We start from the raw sequence: 15,294 nt of genomic DNA, 5'->3' as shown, positions 1-15,294 counted from the left end.
TGGGGAAAAACGCCAGTCACCGCACATATTGTGAACACACCCTGAAAAGTTTTTGATGCCTGAGTTTAGATACATGTTAATATTTAATGCAAACACTGGAATAATAAGTTATGATATGTGCAGAGTGAAAACATTGTACTTAGTATAGACTGCAGGCTGGTGACACTTGGTAACGATGTAGCTGCGCTGGAGGCTCTGATCATTCCCCTGCAGTACCAGCAGCTGCCAGCAGAGGGCACCCCCCTTCGCTGAGATAGGGGTTCAGACACGAGGTTGTCATATTTCCTCTCTAACCCTGGGGGCACACTAGAATTCCTCCTGCCAGATCCACAGGGAAATGTTAAACAGGATTTACTGGTTTCACACGCTCGCTGCTAGACTCTAAGCCATCATTTCATAAGCACAACGTCTGCTGCAAGTCACACATTGCACAGCTCGGGTCCCACAGATGCCAGCAAGGAGCTGGGGGTCTGAGCGCTGCCAGCCTGCCACACACCAGCGAGAGGACCGTCTGCGCTGCACTACCCCGGTAAGGTGATGGGCACGGGGTGGAAACTGTGGGAGGAATGGGGTGCCATATGAACACCCAGCAAAAAGTTTGGCAGAAGTGTGCAGGGATTGCTGGATCCATTTCTACACGGTGCCAGTTTATTTATGGGTTATGTGTGATCCTGCATGGGGCAAGATTTTCATACCTTGCCAGTCTATGCCACCCTATGCTAAATAATGTATAGGAGTTACTGGTGATATTACACTGAACAGCCTTTTGTGACCTGTGGTGGATCAAGCTGTTGTGGCACTACAAGTCCTGCAAACCCTGCCAGGTTATCATCTGCCACAGTGCGTGCCAACCTAAGTAATGTTTAGGACTTACTGGGGATATTGCATAGGGCAGCCTTGAGCTGCTGTGGAATCACAAGTCTAGCAAACCCTGGCAGTCTATGCAGTGCCAACATGTGTACCAACCTATGCTAAAATGTTTAGGACTGGCAGGGGATATTGCATAGGGCAGCCTTGAGCTGCTGTGGAATCACAAGTCTAGCAAACCCTGGCAGTCTATGCAGTGCCAACATGTGTACCAACCTATGCTAAAAATGTTTAGGACTGGCAGGGGATATTGCAAAGGGCAGCCTTGTGCAAACCATGGCTGGCCAGATGCTCTGGAATCACAGGTTTAGCAAACCCTGGCAGTCGATACTGTGTTCCAATCTATGTTAAATAATGATTAGGACTTTTTAGTCTTAAAAAAAACCCATTTGCATACAGCAGGCTTTTGCCCACTGTGCCCTTCCAGCTGCTATGGAACTACAACTCAAGCAAATCCTGCCAGTGAGCTGTGCCAACCCATGCAAAATAGTCTTTAGGATATGCAGGTGATATTGCACAGAGCAAGATTTTGCCCACTGTGCCCTTCCAGCTTCTATGGAACTACAAGTCAAGCAAAGCCAGTTTGCTGTGCCAACCCATGCGAAATAATGTTTACGATACACAGGTGATATTGCATAGAACAGGTTTTTGGTTGCTGTAGAACAAATCAAGCTGACCCTGCCAGTCTATACTGTGCCACCATACATGCCAACCCATGTTAAATAATTGTAGACTATGTCTTTAACACTGCTGGTGCCTATACAACAGTCATGTGCAACCTGTGGCTCGCCCATGACTGAGGGAGTACAAGTGCCATCATGCCCTCCCAGCCTGCCCTATATACTAAATAATCCTTAGGGGTTACCTGTAATATTCAATGGAATAGCCATTTGCATTCTTTTGGCTTGGCAGGGTATGTGAAGACTTTAATTCTGGTAGAGATGCAGCACAGTCTGAGACATTGTACATGATAAAGTACTGTGACCAATGCCAATCCGGTAATGGCATATTTATTAAACCGAATCATAAGAACTTGCTGATGATTGTCTAATGAGGGCACATGGCATGGGTGCATGGCACGGGCTCCTGGCACATCTCCTGCTGTATGAGATCTCTATGATGTCTGATAACACAATATACTCACCAGCGTTCCGCACTCATTTGTTGCACATGAAATTATAATATTTACTGGTGCGGTAATTGGTCACATAATCACCTAAAAAAGATGATAAATGGAATTGCTGTGAGTGGCTTTCAACAGAAAGTTACTGTTGACTTTTTTTTAAACGAAAGATAAAAACATGAAAATTATACAATAAAAAGAAAACACGAGATTCTCATAACCAGGGACAACCCTATAAAATAAACCTGGGGCCCTCCCTGGAGATCAGGGACAGTTGGCTGCAGGTGGTAAAAGGTTGTCCGGGGAAATCACGCCAGTCCCTGCACACCCTGATGATGTGACACCGCAGACTATAGGGCTGCGCATCCTCCAGGCAGTGGGGGGGGAGGAAGGGGTTAATGGCATAACACAGTTAATTGATGTTTGGAATACTAATTGTCTCCTCTGGAAGGAGAGCATATGATTGTGTATCTGGGGATCGTGTCTGTGCTTGTGTGGAGTACAGGTCAGAACACAGCCCCAGGCAGGGAGGAAGGAGCAGTCTGTTCCCAGCAGTGAGCTCAGGCTGCCAGGAAGGTCATTTTAGGTTGGGCAGATGAATATTTTAGTGTTTATGACATAGAGTACCTGGGGGGGGGGTTCAACTGCTCAGAGACTACAGCTCCTGAACTTACAAGGATGGGATTGATGGAGGGGGCTCATGTCTGTGTGTGCTCCTCTAGGGGGCAGCACTGAGCGCCTTAAATCATTTTCTACTGCTCTTCAGAGATATAATATACATATACAACTGGATGGATGGATAGATAGATAGATAGATAGATAGATAGATAGATAGATAGATGAAAGAAAGAAGAGAGAGAGAGAGAGAGAATATAAAGGTCTATCTGTAGTAGAGACCAATCCTGCCAGTATAGAGGACCTGTCATTATGGCATTGTGCAGGTGTAGTAGAGACCAATCCTGCCAGTATAGAGGACCTGTCATTATGGCTTCATGCAGGTGTAGTAGAGACCGATCCTGCCAGTATAGAGGACCGGTCATTATGGCTTCATGCAGGTGTAGTAGAGACCGATCCTGCCAGTATAGAGGACCTGTCATTATGGCATCATGCAGGTGTAGTAGAGACCCATCCTGCCAGTATAGAGGACCTGTCTCAAGACCTCATGAAGATAAAGCAGTTACTTCAGCTAAACTACATTTAAAGCCAACATTAATCACTTCATCATTAACTCCCATACACTTTTCTATTTTGACACATGCACATATTATTTTTGGTTCCTCTGTCAACATTTCAAGCGTTCAGTGTTGGTACACACTGGCTACTATAAAGTATTCATAAGCTGAGGTGTTCCGCTCTTTAATTGATGTGTCTTGTCTCGGTGTGGAATGGTGCAGAGAGAAGTAATGGAGCAGATTTGTGTCTTGTCACCCTAGAATGATCACCAGATACATCACCACTGTGTCCCTGTGTCTGACCTTTCTGCCATGGAACCTGCTTACAGCCTCCTTATACACATGAAGCATTCCACTGGAATGTATAATAACACATTCCCAAATGACTGCACATGAAATTGTAATTGGGATACATGGTGGGCACATTGGTGGACAGAACCTGGTATATCATCCACCCAGCACAGCATTGCCTATATCTTATAAAAACTGAACATTCATCATGTTCTTCATTGTCACCCCTCTATTCTAATCCATTACAAACCCCGGGCTCCTGCACCACCCAATCATCTGCTGATCTGCTCCCTTCTCATCCTCTATTCTTTACAAAGGCAGCCAATATAAAACATAAAAAAACTGAAGGATGCAAGCTACATTGTACTATTATTGCAACAGCAAAACAGCAAAATTGTGATTGCCCAAAGAGCTAGTAATCATTCTAAGACCACAAGCCCTTCAAGGTAAGCGCGGCAAAACACTCAAGACAAGGAATCCCATTTATTTCTATAGTCCCTGTTCACACCTGAGTATTGTGTCCCAAGCATAAAAACACCTGTCGCAGGAAAAAGTACATGAGCTAATTTTTAGCTGATTGCAGCACTTTTTGGTCCCATAGACGTGAATGGAAAACTTTGTGCAAAAATACACACCACAAAACGCTCAGGTGTGAACACAGACCATAGAAAGCAATAGGATTCCTTGTCTTGAGCTTTTGATGCGCAAAGCATTAAGTGACAAAACGCCTCGGTGTGAACAGAGCCTTGAAGTCTATGGGAATCTATTGCACAGATGCAATGCACAGAAGATTTTTGGTGAAAGCTGTAAACATTGTGGGAGGGGGGCTGCGGGATGGATATAAGTACCCATCAGAGGAGAGGGATGTTTGTGTACTTTAGGTCGGGGTGGCATACAGGATAAGTGCACTTGTAAACATGGTATGCGCTTTAAAGACTAATTAAATGGTATCTTTCTTACCATGTTACATAAAACATGGTCACATCCGCAGCTCTCACACCCCCCAAATGCCCCCCTCCCCTTATCAGAATTCCGGGGTTCTTCTCCCCCCCCCCAGGGTTTTGAATATATTTTAAATTGGCATGGCTGTGTGTAAATTGGCACAGCTCCATCATCAATTCACAGCATCTGTGAATGGAGAGACTACAAGCCCCATATGCCATCATGTTACCGCACTTCCTCCCATCCGTGTAACTAAAAGTCTGTACCTTGCTACAGACATGGACCGGGAGGAAGAGTCTGCAGGAGCTAGATCATTGCACACGTGACCCGCGTATCGCGGTCACAACGCTTTACTGGCTCTGATTGGAAAAAAAATCAATGAATGCAATTTTTCTCATGTATTTGTTTGTGTGCTTTTATTGTATTTTTGCAAAAGGTGGACTACGCCTTTAAGTCTTGGTCTTTTGTCTTGGCCTTTTTTCACAAATTACTGTCAAATTATATAGCTCATAGTTTTGTGTCAAAAATCGAACAGAATAAAGTCTGAGTGTAGAATTTTGACATATGAAGCGGTGGCAGCCTTGCATAGCTGAGCGGCTGTAATGCCAGCTGCACTAGAGGGAAGACAAATGACCCTGGAAGGTGCCAAATGCTTAGGCTCCTCTTTATATGCAAAGTACATCAATCAGAACACCTCGGGCCCTTTGCACATGCAGCGCGCTATCTGCTCCAGCGGGGCGCCCGCCTCTCCCCCGACCTATCCACAGGCTAGTTTTAACGAGCTCAGCGACTTGTAAAATAAGGCGGGAGCAACGTTGTTTATTTGCGCAAGGTAAACACAGCCAGGTTTTTTTTCCCTTTCCTTCGATCTTCGCCTTGAGCAATTTCTGTTCGCTTTCTTAAAAAAAATGAAAAATGGTTTAAGTCTTGAGACCATATGTTATCCACATCCTGAGCTGAGGGGGGAATAGCAGAGGAAAGCACTTGTATTACACATGATCTCAGAGGTGCCAGTATTTTAACTGCAGATATCAATGTAATGGTATTCACAGGCACTTCACACTCCTTGTCTCCTTCCAGGCGCTCCGGCTGACGCGTTTTGGATCCCGGGCAGCAGCCATTGTGTTTCCTGGAGAATTTTTGAGAGAGGCGCTAGATTTGTCAATGGTTCTCTTATTGTCAAATGTTCTTCTGTTCCCCCCCAACCAGGAAAGAAAGTCTCGAGTGGAACAAACGGGGGTGACACTGCATATAGTACAGTCCAATTTGGTATTTTATTTCTAAAGTTAAATAACATAGAATGGCCAGTACGTTTGGGGGGTCCACAATACCCCCCCTTCCTTAGGGCGCAAATGCAAATGTAGAAATACTGTATGTACATTATAGCTATTAGTATATAAATACATATATGAATGTACAGGTATATCTGTACATACTCATAGCTATCATTGATATATTTCTACACTCGCACTTTAGTCCTGATGAAAGGGGATATTGCAGAGCCCCAAAATGCATTGGCTGTTCTATTTCATTGCTCTATACAAATAAAATACCATATTGGACTGTACCATCAGCAGTGGTGCCCCCCATTTGTCGCTGTGCGTACATGCGCAGGTGGATTAAAAATCTTTATTTTTTAATAAACATTTAGTACAGGATGTGTACATGACACTGTGTTCAGTTAGCAGTGGCATTATGCTTTCTGGCAGGTTGTGTTAATCCACGATACATATACACGACACTATGAATTAGAAAGCCCAGCAGTGGCATTATGCTTTCTGGTAGGCTATGTTAATCCACAGGGTGTATATACTGTATGACACTGTGTAAACTAGAATGCCCAGCAACAATGTTTTCTGGCAGGCTGTGTTAATCCATAGTATGTATACATGACACTGTGAATTAGAAAGCCCAGCAATTACTTTATGCTTTTTGGCTTGCTGTGTTAATCCACAGGGAATATAAATGGCATTGTGTAAATTAAAAAAAAACAGCAGTGGTTTTATGCTTATGGCAGACTCTGTTAATATACAGGCTGTATATATGCCCATGTGTATAAGATGTTTTTTTGCTTTCTGACAGGCTGTGTCAATCCACAGTATTTATATATAATGCTGTGTTAATAAGAAAGTCTAGCAATGCCTTGATGCTTTCTGGCTAGCTGTGTTAATTCACAGGGTGTTAAAATGTGTAAATTAGAAAGCACAGCAGTGACGTTATGCTTTCTGGCTTGATTATACGGAGACAATGGTTGAATTAAAAAGTCAAGCAGTGCTTTATGCTTTTTGGCAGACTCTATTAATCTACATGGTGAATACTGTATATGGCATTGTGTAAGTGAGAAAGTCAAACAGTGGCTTTATCCTTTCTAGCTAGTTGTGTTAATTATGGGTATAAAAATGGCACTGTGTAAATTAGAAAGTCCAGCAGTGACTTTATTCTTTCTTGCTGGCTGTGTTAATCCACAGTGTGTACACTTGACACTGTAAATTAGAAAGCCCAGCAGTGCCTTTATGCTTTCCGGCAGGCTGTGTTAATCCACAGCGTGTACACATGACACTACATCAGAAAGCCCAGCAGTGCCTTTATGCTTTCCGGCAGGCTGTGTTAATCCACAGCGTGTACATATAACACTGTAAATTAGAAAGCCCAGCAGTGACTTTATTCTTTCTGACAGGTTGTGTTCATCCACAGCGTGTACATATGACACTGTAAATTGGAAAGCCCAGCAGTGCCTTTATGCTTTCTGGAAGCCTGTGTTAATCCACAAGGTGTACACATGACACTATATAAATTAGAAAGCCCAGCAGTGACTTTATTCTTTCTGACAGGCTGTGTTAATCCACTAGTGAAGATGCTGCTGTCTTTGGCAGCAGAAGAGGAGGGTTGTATCCCTCCTCTGAGTCATTCAGGTGTCCTAGCTCAGCAGCTGCTATTTGAACTCTGCATGCGGGCTGCAAGTGGTAAATTTAATATATTCATATGTGATATTTAAAGTGACATCCCTCCTGTAGGGTTGGCGAATGGAACCACAGTGCGCAGCGGGGAACATAACATTCGACACACCCGGAAGGGCATTGGCTGCCAAAGCTTGTTCAGTCACTGGAGCCTGGACTGTTAGTTTGTTGTGGTATCATCCTATTGTAATCCCTGTACACCATCACTAGGAGCCAATCACGCAGTGCTACGGTGCTCATGTGCTAACAGTGAACATGCTGACCGGAATGGAGAGAGCAGAGTGAGCACAATGATGCCTTGTCTCTGTGATGCTGCTGCTTTATGTAAGATAGTTCCCATATCATTTTACATAATCTTGCCTGGAATTCAGCCTTAAAGGACACGTCCACCTTAAGTGATTTCCATTTCCGGCAAATAAAGTTTATTTACTGTTTCATGGGAACTCTGGTGGTAAAATGTCTGCCCCTAAGATCCCAGGGCTGCACTCCTGGTGTGACATTTATGAGTGGGATCCTTCTCTTTCATTTATTTATTTATCGAGAATAGAAAAGAGGATTGGGAGGAGTCCATGGAGTGTGGGAACAGAGCTGGCAGCTATGACTGTACAGTCTCAGAGAGACACAAGGAGCCAGCAGCATACCAGGCACCACCTATAAGAGACACACCACTTTTGGATGGACTGAACCTTTAAAACATTAGAAATAATTGTTCTTCTTCACAAATGTAAAAAATATATATATTTCTTAAAGTGACATTAAACCCTCAGATTTTTTAACATAAAACAATACTGTAATGTGTGCCTTACTGTAATCCATGGTTGTTTCCCTTCTCTTTGCTGCTCTTCCTTTTAAATCTGTATCTGTTCTCATGCTTGGGGAGAACTTCTGTTTTGCAGCAGACTGCCTTGTCTCAGGAATGGATATATGGTGTCTGTGTATAGGTTTGTATAGGCTTGTAACCTGAGCCAGCACTACAGGAAGAGGCCCTGAGCTGCAAAGGGAAGTTCTGCAGAGCATGAGAAGACATGAGGATTTAAAAGGAAGAGCAGCAAAGAGAAGGGAAACCACCATGGATTACAGTAAGGCACACAAGGTATTGGTTTATGTTTAAAAATCTGAGGGTTTAATGTCACTTTAATCATTCAATTTCCAGGAAGCTGCTAAAAACAAAAAAAGCAGCTCCGCCTTCTATACTTACTGTACCTGACCTTCAGAGCTATGCCCCGCAAACTCACCAATACAGCGACGTGGTGCCAGGTTGGATGACGCCCAGCGTCTTCTATTCCACGTGCTCTGAGCCCAGGGTGTCATAGGATACACCCACCTCTGGAGATGAAGGTAAAGAGGACCTGTGATGTCATCAGACCCAGCCAAAGACACCAGGAAAAGGGTAAGTACGAGGACTGCAGTATTGCTCTAATAGGGGATAAAGAGTAGTGGGGATTCGAGATCCCAAGCCCTGAGTCCGACTTTAATGTCTTGTATGAGTTTAGTATGGATTCAGTGGACAGAATGCCTTCCTTTAAAGCAGAACTCTGGGGAAAATAATTTTTTTAAATTAAAAATTGTTTCCCCCAGAGTTCTGCTTTAAAGGAAGGCATTCTGTCCACCGAATCCATACGGAACTCATACAAGACATTAAAGCCAGACTCAGGGCTTAGGATCTCGACTCTGCACTGCAATTTTCCCTGTAGCTCTACTTTGAAGTGGACTTTCTAGGGTTTGTTCACACCGAATGTGGTGTGTTCCAGAGCGGTAGCTGCTGGAACGCACTGCAATCCCTCATGAAACTTCCCCCTGAGCTCTGGGGCGGGAGAGGGCGTGGCGGTGCACTGCATTCAAGCCCTATTTTTTGCGTTTACAGTGGAACGGAACGCTGGCAAAGTTTTGCAACGCGTCTGATCCAGTGGTGTATTCTGGTTTGGGGCTGCCCTAGGCAAGGCAAAAGTCGCCCCCCCCCCACACACACACACACACACACTACATTTCCCCCAGCCCTTCCTGCGTAACCTGTCAGTCGCAGGATACAGTGCACACGCTGTATCCAGCTTTTGACATGTTCCGCTATTAGCGTAGCAAGAAAGCTGTGGTCTCAGGGGGGCTAAGCAAGATCTGTGGTGGGCTCTGCAGGGTCTCTGGGGAGCTGTGCAGGATCCGTGGTGAGCTCTGCGAAGTCTATGGTGGGCAGCCCCCCACAGATCCTGCACAGCCCCCCTGAGGCCCTGCAGGGTCTCAGGGGGGCTGTGTAGGATCTGTAATGGGCTCTGCCCACCATAGACCCTGGAGAGCCCACCACAGAACCTGCAAAGCCCCCCAGAGACCCGTCAAAGTCCTACACATATCCTGCAGAGACCCCCTGAGACCCTGCAGTCTGCCGGATCTGTGGTGGGCTTTGCAGGCTGCAGAGACCCCTATGGATCCTGCAAAGCCCCCCACAGACCCTGCAGTCTGCCGGATCTCAGGGGGGCTGTGCAGGATCTGTGGTGGGCTTTGCAGGCTGCAGAGCCCCCTACGGATCCTGAAAAGCCCCCCACAGATCCTGCAGAGACCCCCACAGATCCTGCAGAGACCCCCTGAGACCCTGCAGTCTGCTGGATCTCAGGGGGGCTGTGCAGAATTTATGCTGGGCCCTGCCAGCACAGTTGTCCTCCTACCTGGCACGGCTCCGCCCCCTACCTCCTGCCGCTCCGTCCCCCGTCTCCTCCTGCTCTCCCACCCACAGCTTCTTCCCCGTTCACATTAGGCAGCCAGGCTGCCGGTTGTTGTGCAGACAGGCTGCCTAAATGTTTTGGGGGGCAGCACTTTTGCCGCCCCACAGGAGCCTGCCGCCCGAGGCAAATGCCTTGTTTGCCTCGAAGCAGATAGGCCCCTGGTCCGATCACACTGCGGGCGATGGGTGTGTGGAAGGGGTGCCATTGAATTCAATGAACCGCCACGCCACCTCCTGTCCCAGAATGCAGGGGGAAGTTTTGCGAGGGAATCGCGGTGTGTCCCAGCAGCTACCACTCTGGAACGCACCGCATTCGGTGTGGACAAGCCCGCAGTAATTGTACAAGTCTGGCCGGATACATTCCTAAAATGTATAATATACAGTAACAGTATCATTTTTCAGAATAGCTAAGATGGCAAAGATGAGGCTAAGATGATGCCGTTAGTCTGCTGCAGGCAAGAAGAAGCATTTCTTCTGTCTCCACATGTGATCAGACTGCAACATTGTAACTTTGTAGCAGGTGACAGCCTACATTAGGGTCTGATCTGTGCCAGACATTAGTGAACACAGCCAAGAGCTGCACAGACACCAGGATTGATATGAGTGTCACCTCTGAGCCAGAAAGTAGATGGCTTTATGGGTTCTGATGAGTATTGAGCATATATGATTAGCTAAAGCTTTTTTTTGTTTCTTTCTGTAGGCTATTGTATAAGTTTAGATTATATACTGATTTTTGTTTTCGTTTGTTTACTTGTAAAATTTAAAAAAACATGAACTAAAGAATTTATAAAAAAGAAAGTAGATGGTAACCCTGGATGATGCCTGAGAAAAGATGGTGGCGTCCTTGTGGAGAGAATTCCAGATATAGGAAAGTGTTTCACATACTCATTACTTAAGATGAGAAGATATCTCTTCTCCATCCGTGTAATATTGGTTCCACGTTAGCTCCAGCTCTAGTTTCCCGGAGGCTGTCAGTCTTCCTGGGCTCGGCAGTGGTGAAAGGGTTTCTTTTCAGGCCAAACGGCTGGTCTTGGCTCCCCTCCAGCTCCATGTGTGTGCATTTCTCACACGCATCCAGTACACAGACTAAACCCCCAGTAATCCTTCTGAGCAGGCCGTCTGGCAATAAGGAGATCCATTCTTCTGAGGGCTCCTGCAGAGCTGGCCTCCATCTCTGGACGCTGTTCCAGGAGGACTGACTCACCCGCAAGGAATCCTACCTTTGGTTTGCAATTCCCATAGAAGGAAAACTCGTAAAAGGAAAATAAAACACAAATAATAGCATCCATCGGGACAGGAGAAGTTGGTCTATTTTGGAGTTTATGTTTTTAACGAGCCGCCATATTCCTTTCATGTTTTTTCCTGAAATGGGACTCTAGAGGATGATTTCTGAGGATCATCATCATGATAGCCAGAAGGCTTGCACCTTCAGGTCAGCAATGACCCGCGATTCTCTCATTACAGGTATTGGCAGCAGGTAATACAGGCAGCAAGTTGATGGGAGTTGTAGTTTCACTACAACTGGAGTGCCAAGGCTGCCTACCCTTGTTATAGAACCTCAGCATGATTTACAGCCCATTCTGTGAACATGGTATGGAATTTTCTTTGTCTTTGTCAGTCATTACATGTGACAACGTTCAAGAAATGAGGACGGGTTGTGGCCTCGGCTCTGCAGTACATATAAAACAAAAACTCTGCTCCCATAAACCAGTAGAATTATTGCTTCTTCCTGCTGGGAAATCCATGGTGGTGGATAATGTTCATCAGGACAGGAATAAAGGAGCAATCTTCCAATAGGGACACCTGTTGCAGTGACAACTATCAAAGATTTTGACTCTCTTTGGATAGATTTTCACTCACTTCTGGCTGCCCCATGGAGGAAGTTAGGAGAAATCTCACCAACAGGGCACAGGCAGTACAAAAACCGGAAAAGGGTTCTACATTCTCTCCAAGAGTAAAACAGTTTTGGCTATAGACACCTTTTATTGTGTACAGTAATATCTTGGAAAGCCTTTACTCTCTCATGTGTGGAGGTCTAATCCTTTCTTCAATTAGGAATTATAGAAGAGAGTTTTTTAGCCTGTAGTTCCTCTTTAATTATCGTCTAGAGCAGCGACTGTGGGAAATGAAGGAATTAATTAGAAGTTTACATTGGTGGGACTGAAGCTGAACCCTGGATGCCTTGTTCAGGAGCTCGCCTTTGCAGACGGCTTTATTAAATAACAGTCATGTAATACAATCCCGGTGCGGATAAAGCCGACTTCCCGGCACTAGACTTCCAACTCCGCCATTCTACATTAGAGATTACACAATGAGCGGAATCACAGCACCATATCAAAAGACGATTTAAAGGTACACTGCAGGGGCGTAACTACATGTCACGAGGTCCCATAGAGGGAGGATGATGGGGCGTCCTGGTTACAGGGGACTGATAGGGCGTCCTGGTTACAGGGGATTCATGGGGTATCCCGGTTACAGGGGAGTGATGGGGCATCCCGGTTATAGGGAAGTGATGGGGCGTCCAAGTTACAGGGGAGTGATGGGGCGTCCCAGTTACAGGGGAGTCATGGGGGCATCCCGGTTACAGGGGAGTGATGAGGCGTCACGGTTAAAGGGGAGTTATTGGGCGTCACGGTTACAGGGGAGTCATGGGGCATCCCGGTTGCAGGGGAGTGATAGGCGTCCCAGTTACAGGGGAGTGATGGGGCATCACGTTTACAGGGGAGTGATGGGGCACCCTGGTTACAGGGGAGTGATGAGGCGTCACGGTCATAGGGGAGTGATGGGGCATCCCAGTTACAGGAAAGTGACGGGGCATCCCAGTTACAGGAAAGCGACGGGGCATCCCAGTTACAGGAAAGTGATGGGGCGTCCCAGTTACAGGAGAGTGATGGGGCATACCGATTACAGGGGAGTGATAGGCGTCCCAGTTACAGGGGAGTGATGGGGCATCCCAGTTACAGGGGAGTGATGGCCGTTCCAATTACAGGGGAGTGATGGGGCGCCCCAGTTACAGGAGAGTGATGGGGCGCAACGGTTACAGGGAAGTGATGGGGCGCCCCAGTTAAAGGGGAGTGATGGGGTGCCCCGGTTACAGCGGAGTGATGAGACGCCCCGGTTACAGCGGAGTGATGAGACGCCCCGGTTACAGGAGAGTGATGGGGTGCCCCAGTTAAAGGGGAGCGATGGGGCGCCCCGGTTACAGTAGTGATGAGACGCCCCGGTTACATGAGAGTGATGGGGTGCCCCAGTTAAAGGGGAGCATTGGGGCGCCCCGGTTACAGGAGTGATGAGACGTCCCGGTTACAGGAGAGTGATGGGGCACCCCAGTCAAAGGGGAGTGATGGGGCGCCCCGGTTACAGGGGAGTGATGGGACATACCAGTTACAGGGGAGTGATGGGGTGCCCTAGTTACGGGGGAGTGATGGGGCACCCCAGTTAAAGGGGAGTGATGGGGCACCCCGGTTACAGGGGAGTGATGGGACATCCCAGTTACAGGGGAGTGATGGGGTGCCCTAGTTACAGGGGAGTGATGGGGCGCCCCGGTTACAGGAGAGTGATGGGGCATCCCAGTTACATGGCAGTGATGTGGTTCCCCAGTTACAGGAGACACATACATGAATCTGCACGATAGGTGCACTGGTGCATTGCATTGCCATTCATTCTCAGTGGCACTCCAGTTCACCTCCCTGTGAGCGTGCGTTGCAGTGCCATGCAACAAGCGGTACCACAATGATGTCCACTGCGCTCTCATGCAGTGATAAAAATGAGTGCATGCCTTACTTTCTATTATCCTGCAGCCTGTGCACATATCACATTCTCAAACAATTCATCCCCACACAGCTACCTCCTCATGTATCACTTGCCCTTCCCTTTTAGATTGTAAGCCCCCAGGGACAGGGCCCTCCTTACCATCTTGTCTTGAATTGTATTGCTGTGTCTTCCTTATATTGTAAAGCGCTGCGCAAACTGTTGGCGCTATTTAAATCCTGTATAATAATAACAATGATAATTGGAGCCTGAGAGGGAGTTTGTATATATATAGGATCATGTAACTAAAAGCTGGAATGCTCTTATATGAAAAGTGTGATGAACATTTTTGGGGTGATGACATAAAACCGTGATTCTGTGACATGGCTGACTCCAGGTAGCAATGTCCCCAAACAGATTGCCAACTGATTATAGTTCCAAAAATCTGTGCCCACCTAGCGCAAGTTCCCTAGAGCCAACACCACAAGCTGCCTGTATATAGAGTACATTTACCTTCAGTGGTTGGGTGATCTGACTCTGTGTTGCTCAGATACCACTGAACCCCATATTCCTGTGCCAAATGCGTGAAAAAAATGTGAAGCTGGCAGCTGAATTTGTTTTAACTGTATTAACTTTGTTGCCGCGTTTGTCGTGCCTGGGGTAGTCCATTGAAATGATGGGCTGATGCACAGCAGGTCTGACAGTTTACATATTCCTGAACAGCTGGCTCCAACTCTCTCAACTCTACTTCCCTGAACTTCCTGTCCAGTACAAGATCACAATGGACAGAGCAGACTCCAGCAGCTGTTCATCTACTAGCTTGGAGAAGGGAAGAGAGAGGAGCAGGGTGCTGGGGAACAGCTTGCCTTGCTGTATCTCTGTCTTTGTGCAGACACACACTTACACTAACAAACACGAGGGTGCCCCCATAGAACCCTGCATGGGAAAGGCCACTCTAAAACAGCACATCAGCACCAGTGCTCAGGCAGGGGACCAGCTGATTCTGCAGGAAGCTAAAACGTTTAAATAAGAACTACGGGCAAAATAAAACTCAACTCTAGCAGTGGGGCTACCTCCTGGTACTGCAAAGGTTAAGAGCTCATTTTGATCTAAAGTGTAAACTAAAAAAGAAATATGCTGGACCTGTCCCCACAGCCTCTTCTCCCCCTCCACTCCAGGTGGAATGTCCTTTGGCATCCTCATGTCTAATACAATGTATTAGATTTGATGACTTCAGCTGGGCTTAGGCTGCTGAAGCCCAGAAGAGCCGTGGCTGTGCCAGATGGGACCGAGGTCTGGGTGCAGTGGCGGAACTACCGCCGGTGCAGGCGGTGCGGACGCACCAGGGCCTCGGGCCTCTAGGGGGCCCAGCACAGTCCCAGCGCCGGATCTGTACCCAGCGGCCAGCGGGCCCCCCATCTCTGCACCGAGAGTGTCGGATCATCCGTTCATCCGACACTCCCGGCGCAGAGATGGGGGCCC

At 46.9% G+C, this 15,294-nt stretch overlaps 1 protein-coding gene across 1 annotated transcript in view; it reads left to right on the top strand.

Moving 5' to 3' along the window:
• Window positions 1-277: 277 nt before the first annotated feature.
• The window catches only part of SERTAD4 (SERTA domain containing 4), a 50,842-nt gene continuing 35,825 nt past the window's right edge, over window positions 278-15,294 (top strand). Inside the window, exon 1 of the mRNA XM_018576424.1 lies at window positions 278-529. The gene's annotated coding sequence lies outside the window, so the exon portion shown is untranslated. The remainder of the gene's footprint in view (window positions 530-15,294) is intronic.

The sequence above is a fragment of the Nanorana parkeri genome, unplaced genomic scaffold (assembly GCF_000935625.1).
Source record: "Nanorana parkeri isolate BGI_ZX_2015 unplaced genomic scaffold, ASM93562v1 scaffold1, whole genome shotgun sequence".
In the NCBI taxonomy this organism is placed as follows: Eukaryota; Metazoa; Chordata; class Amphibia; order Anura; family Dicroglossidae; genus Nanorana; species Nanorana parkeri.
The sequence above is the reverse complement of the archived record's forward strand: the minus strand, read 5'-3'. Positions and strand labels throughout refer to the sequence as shown.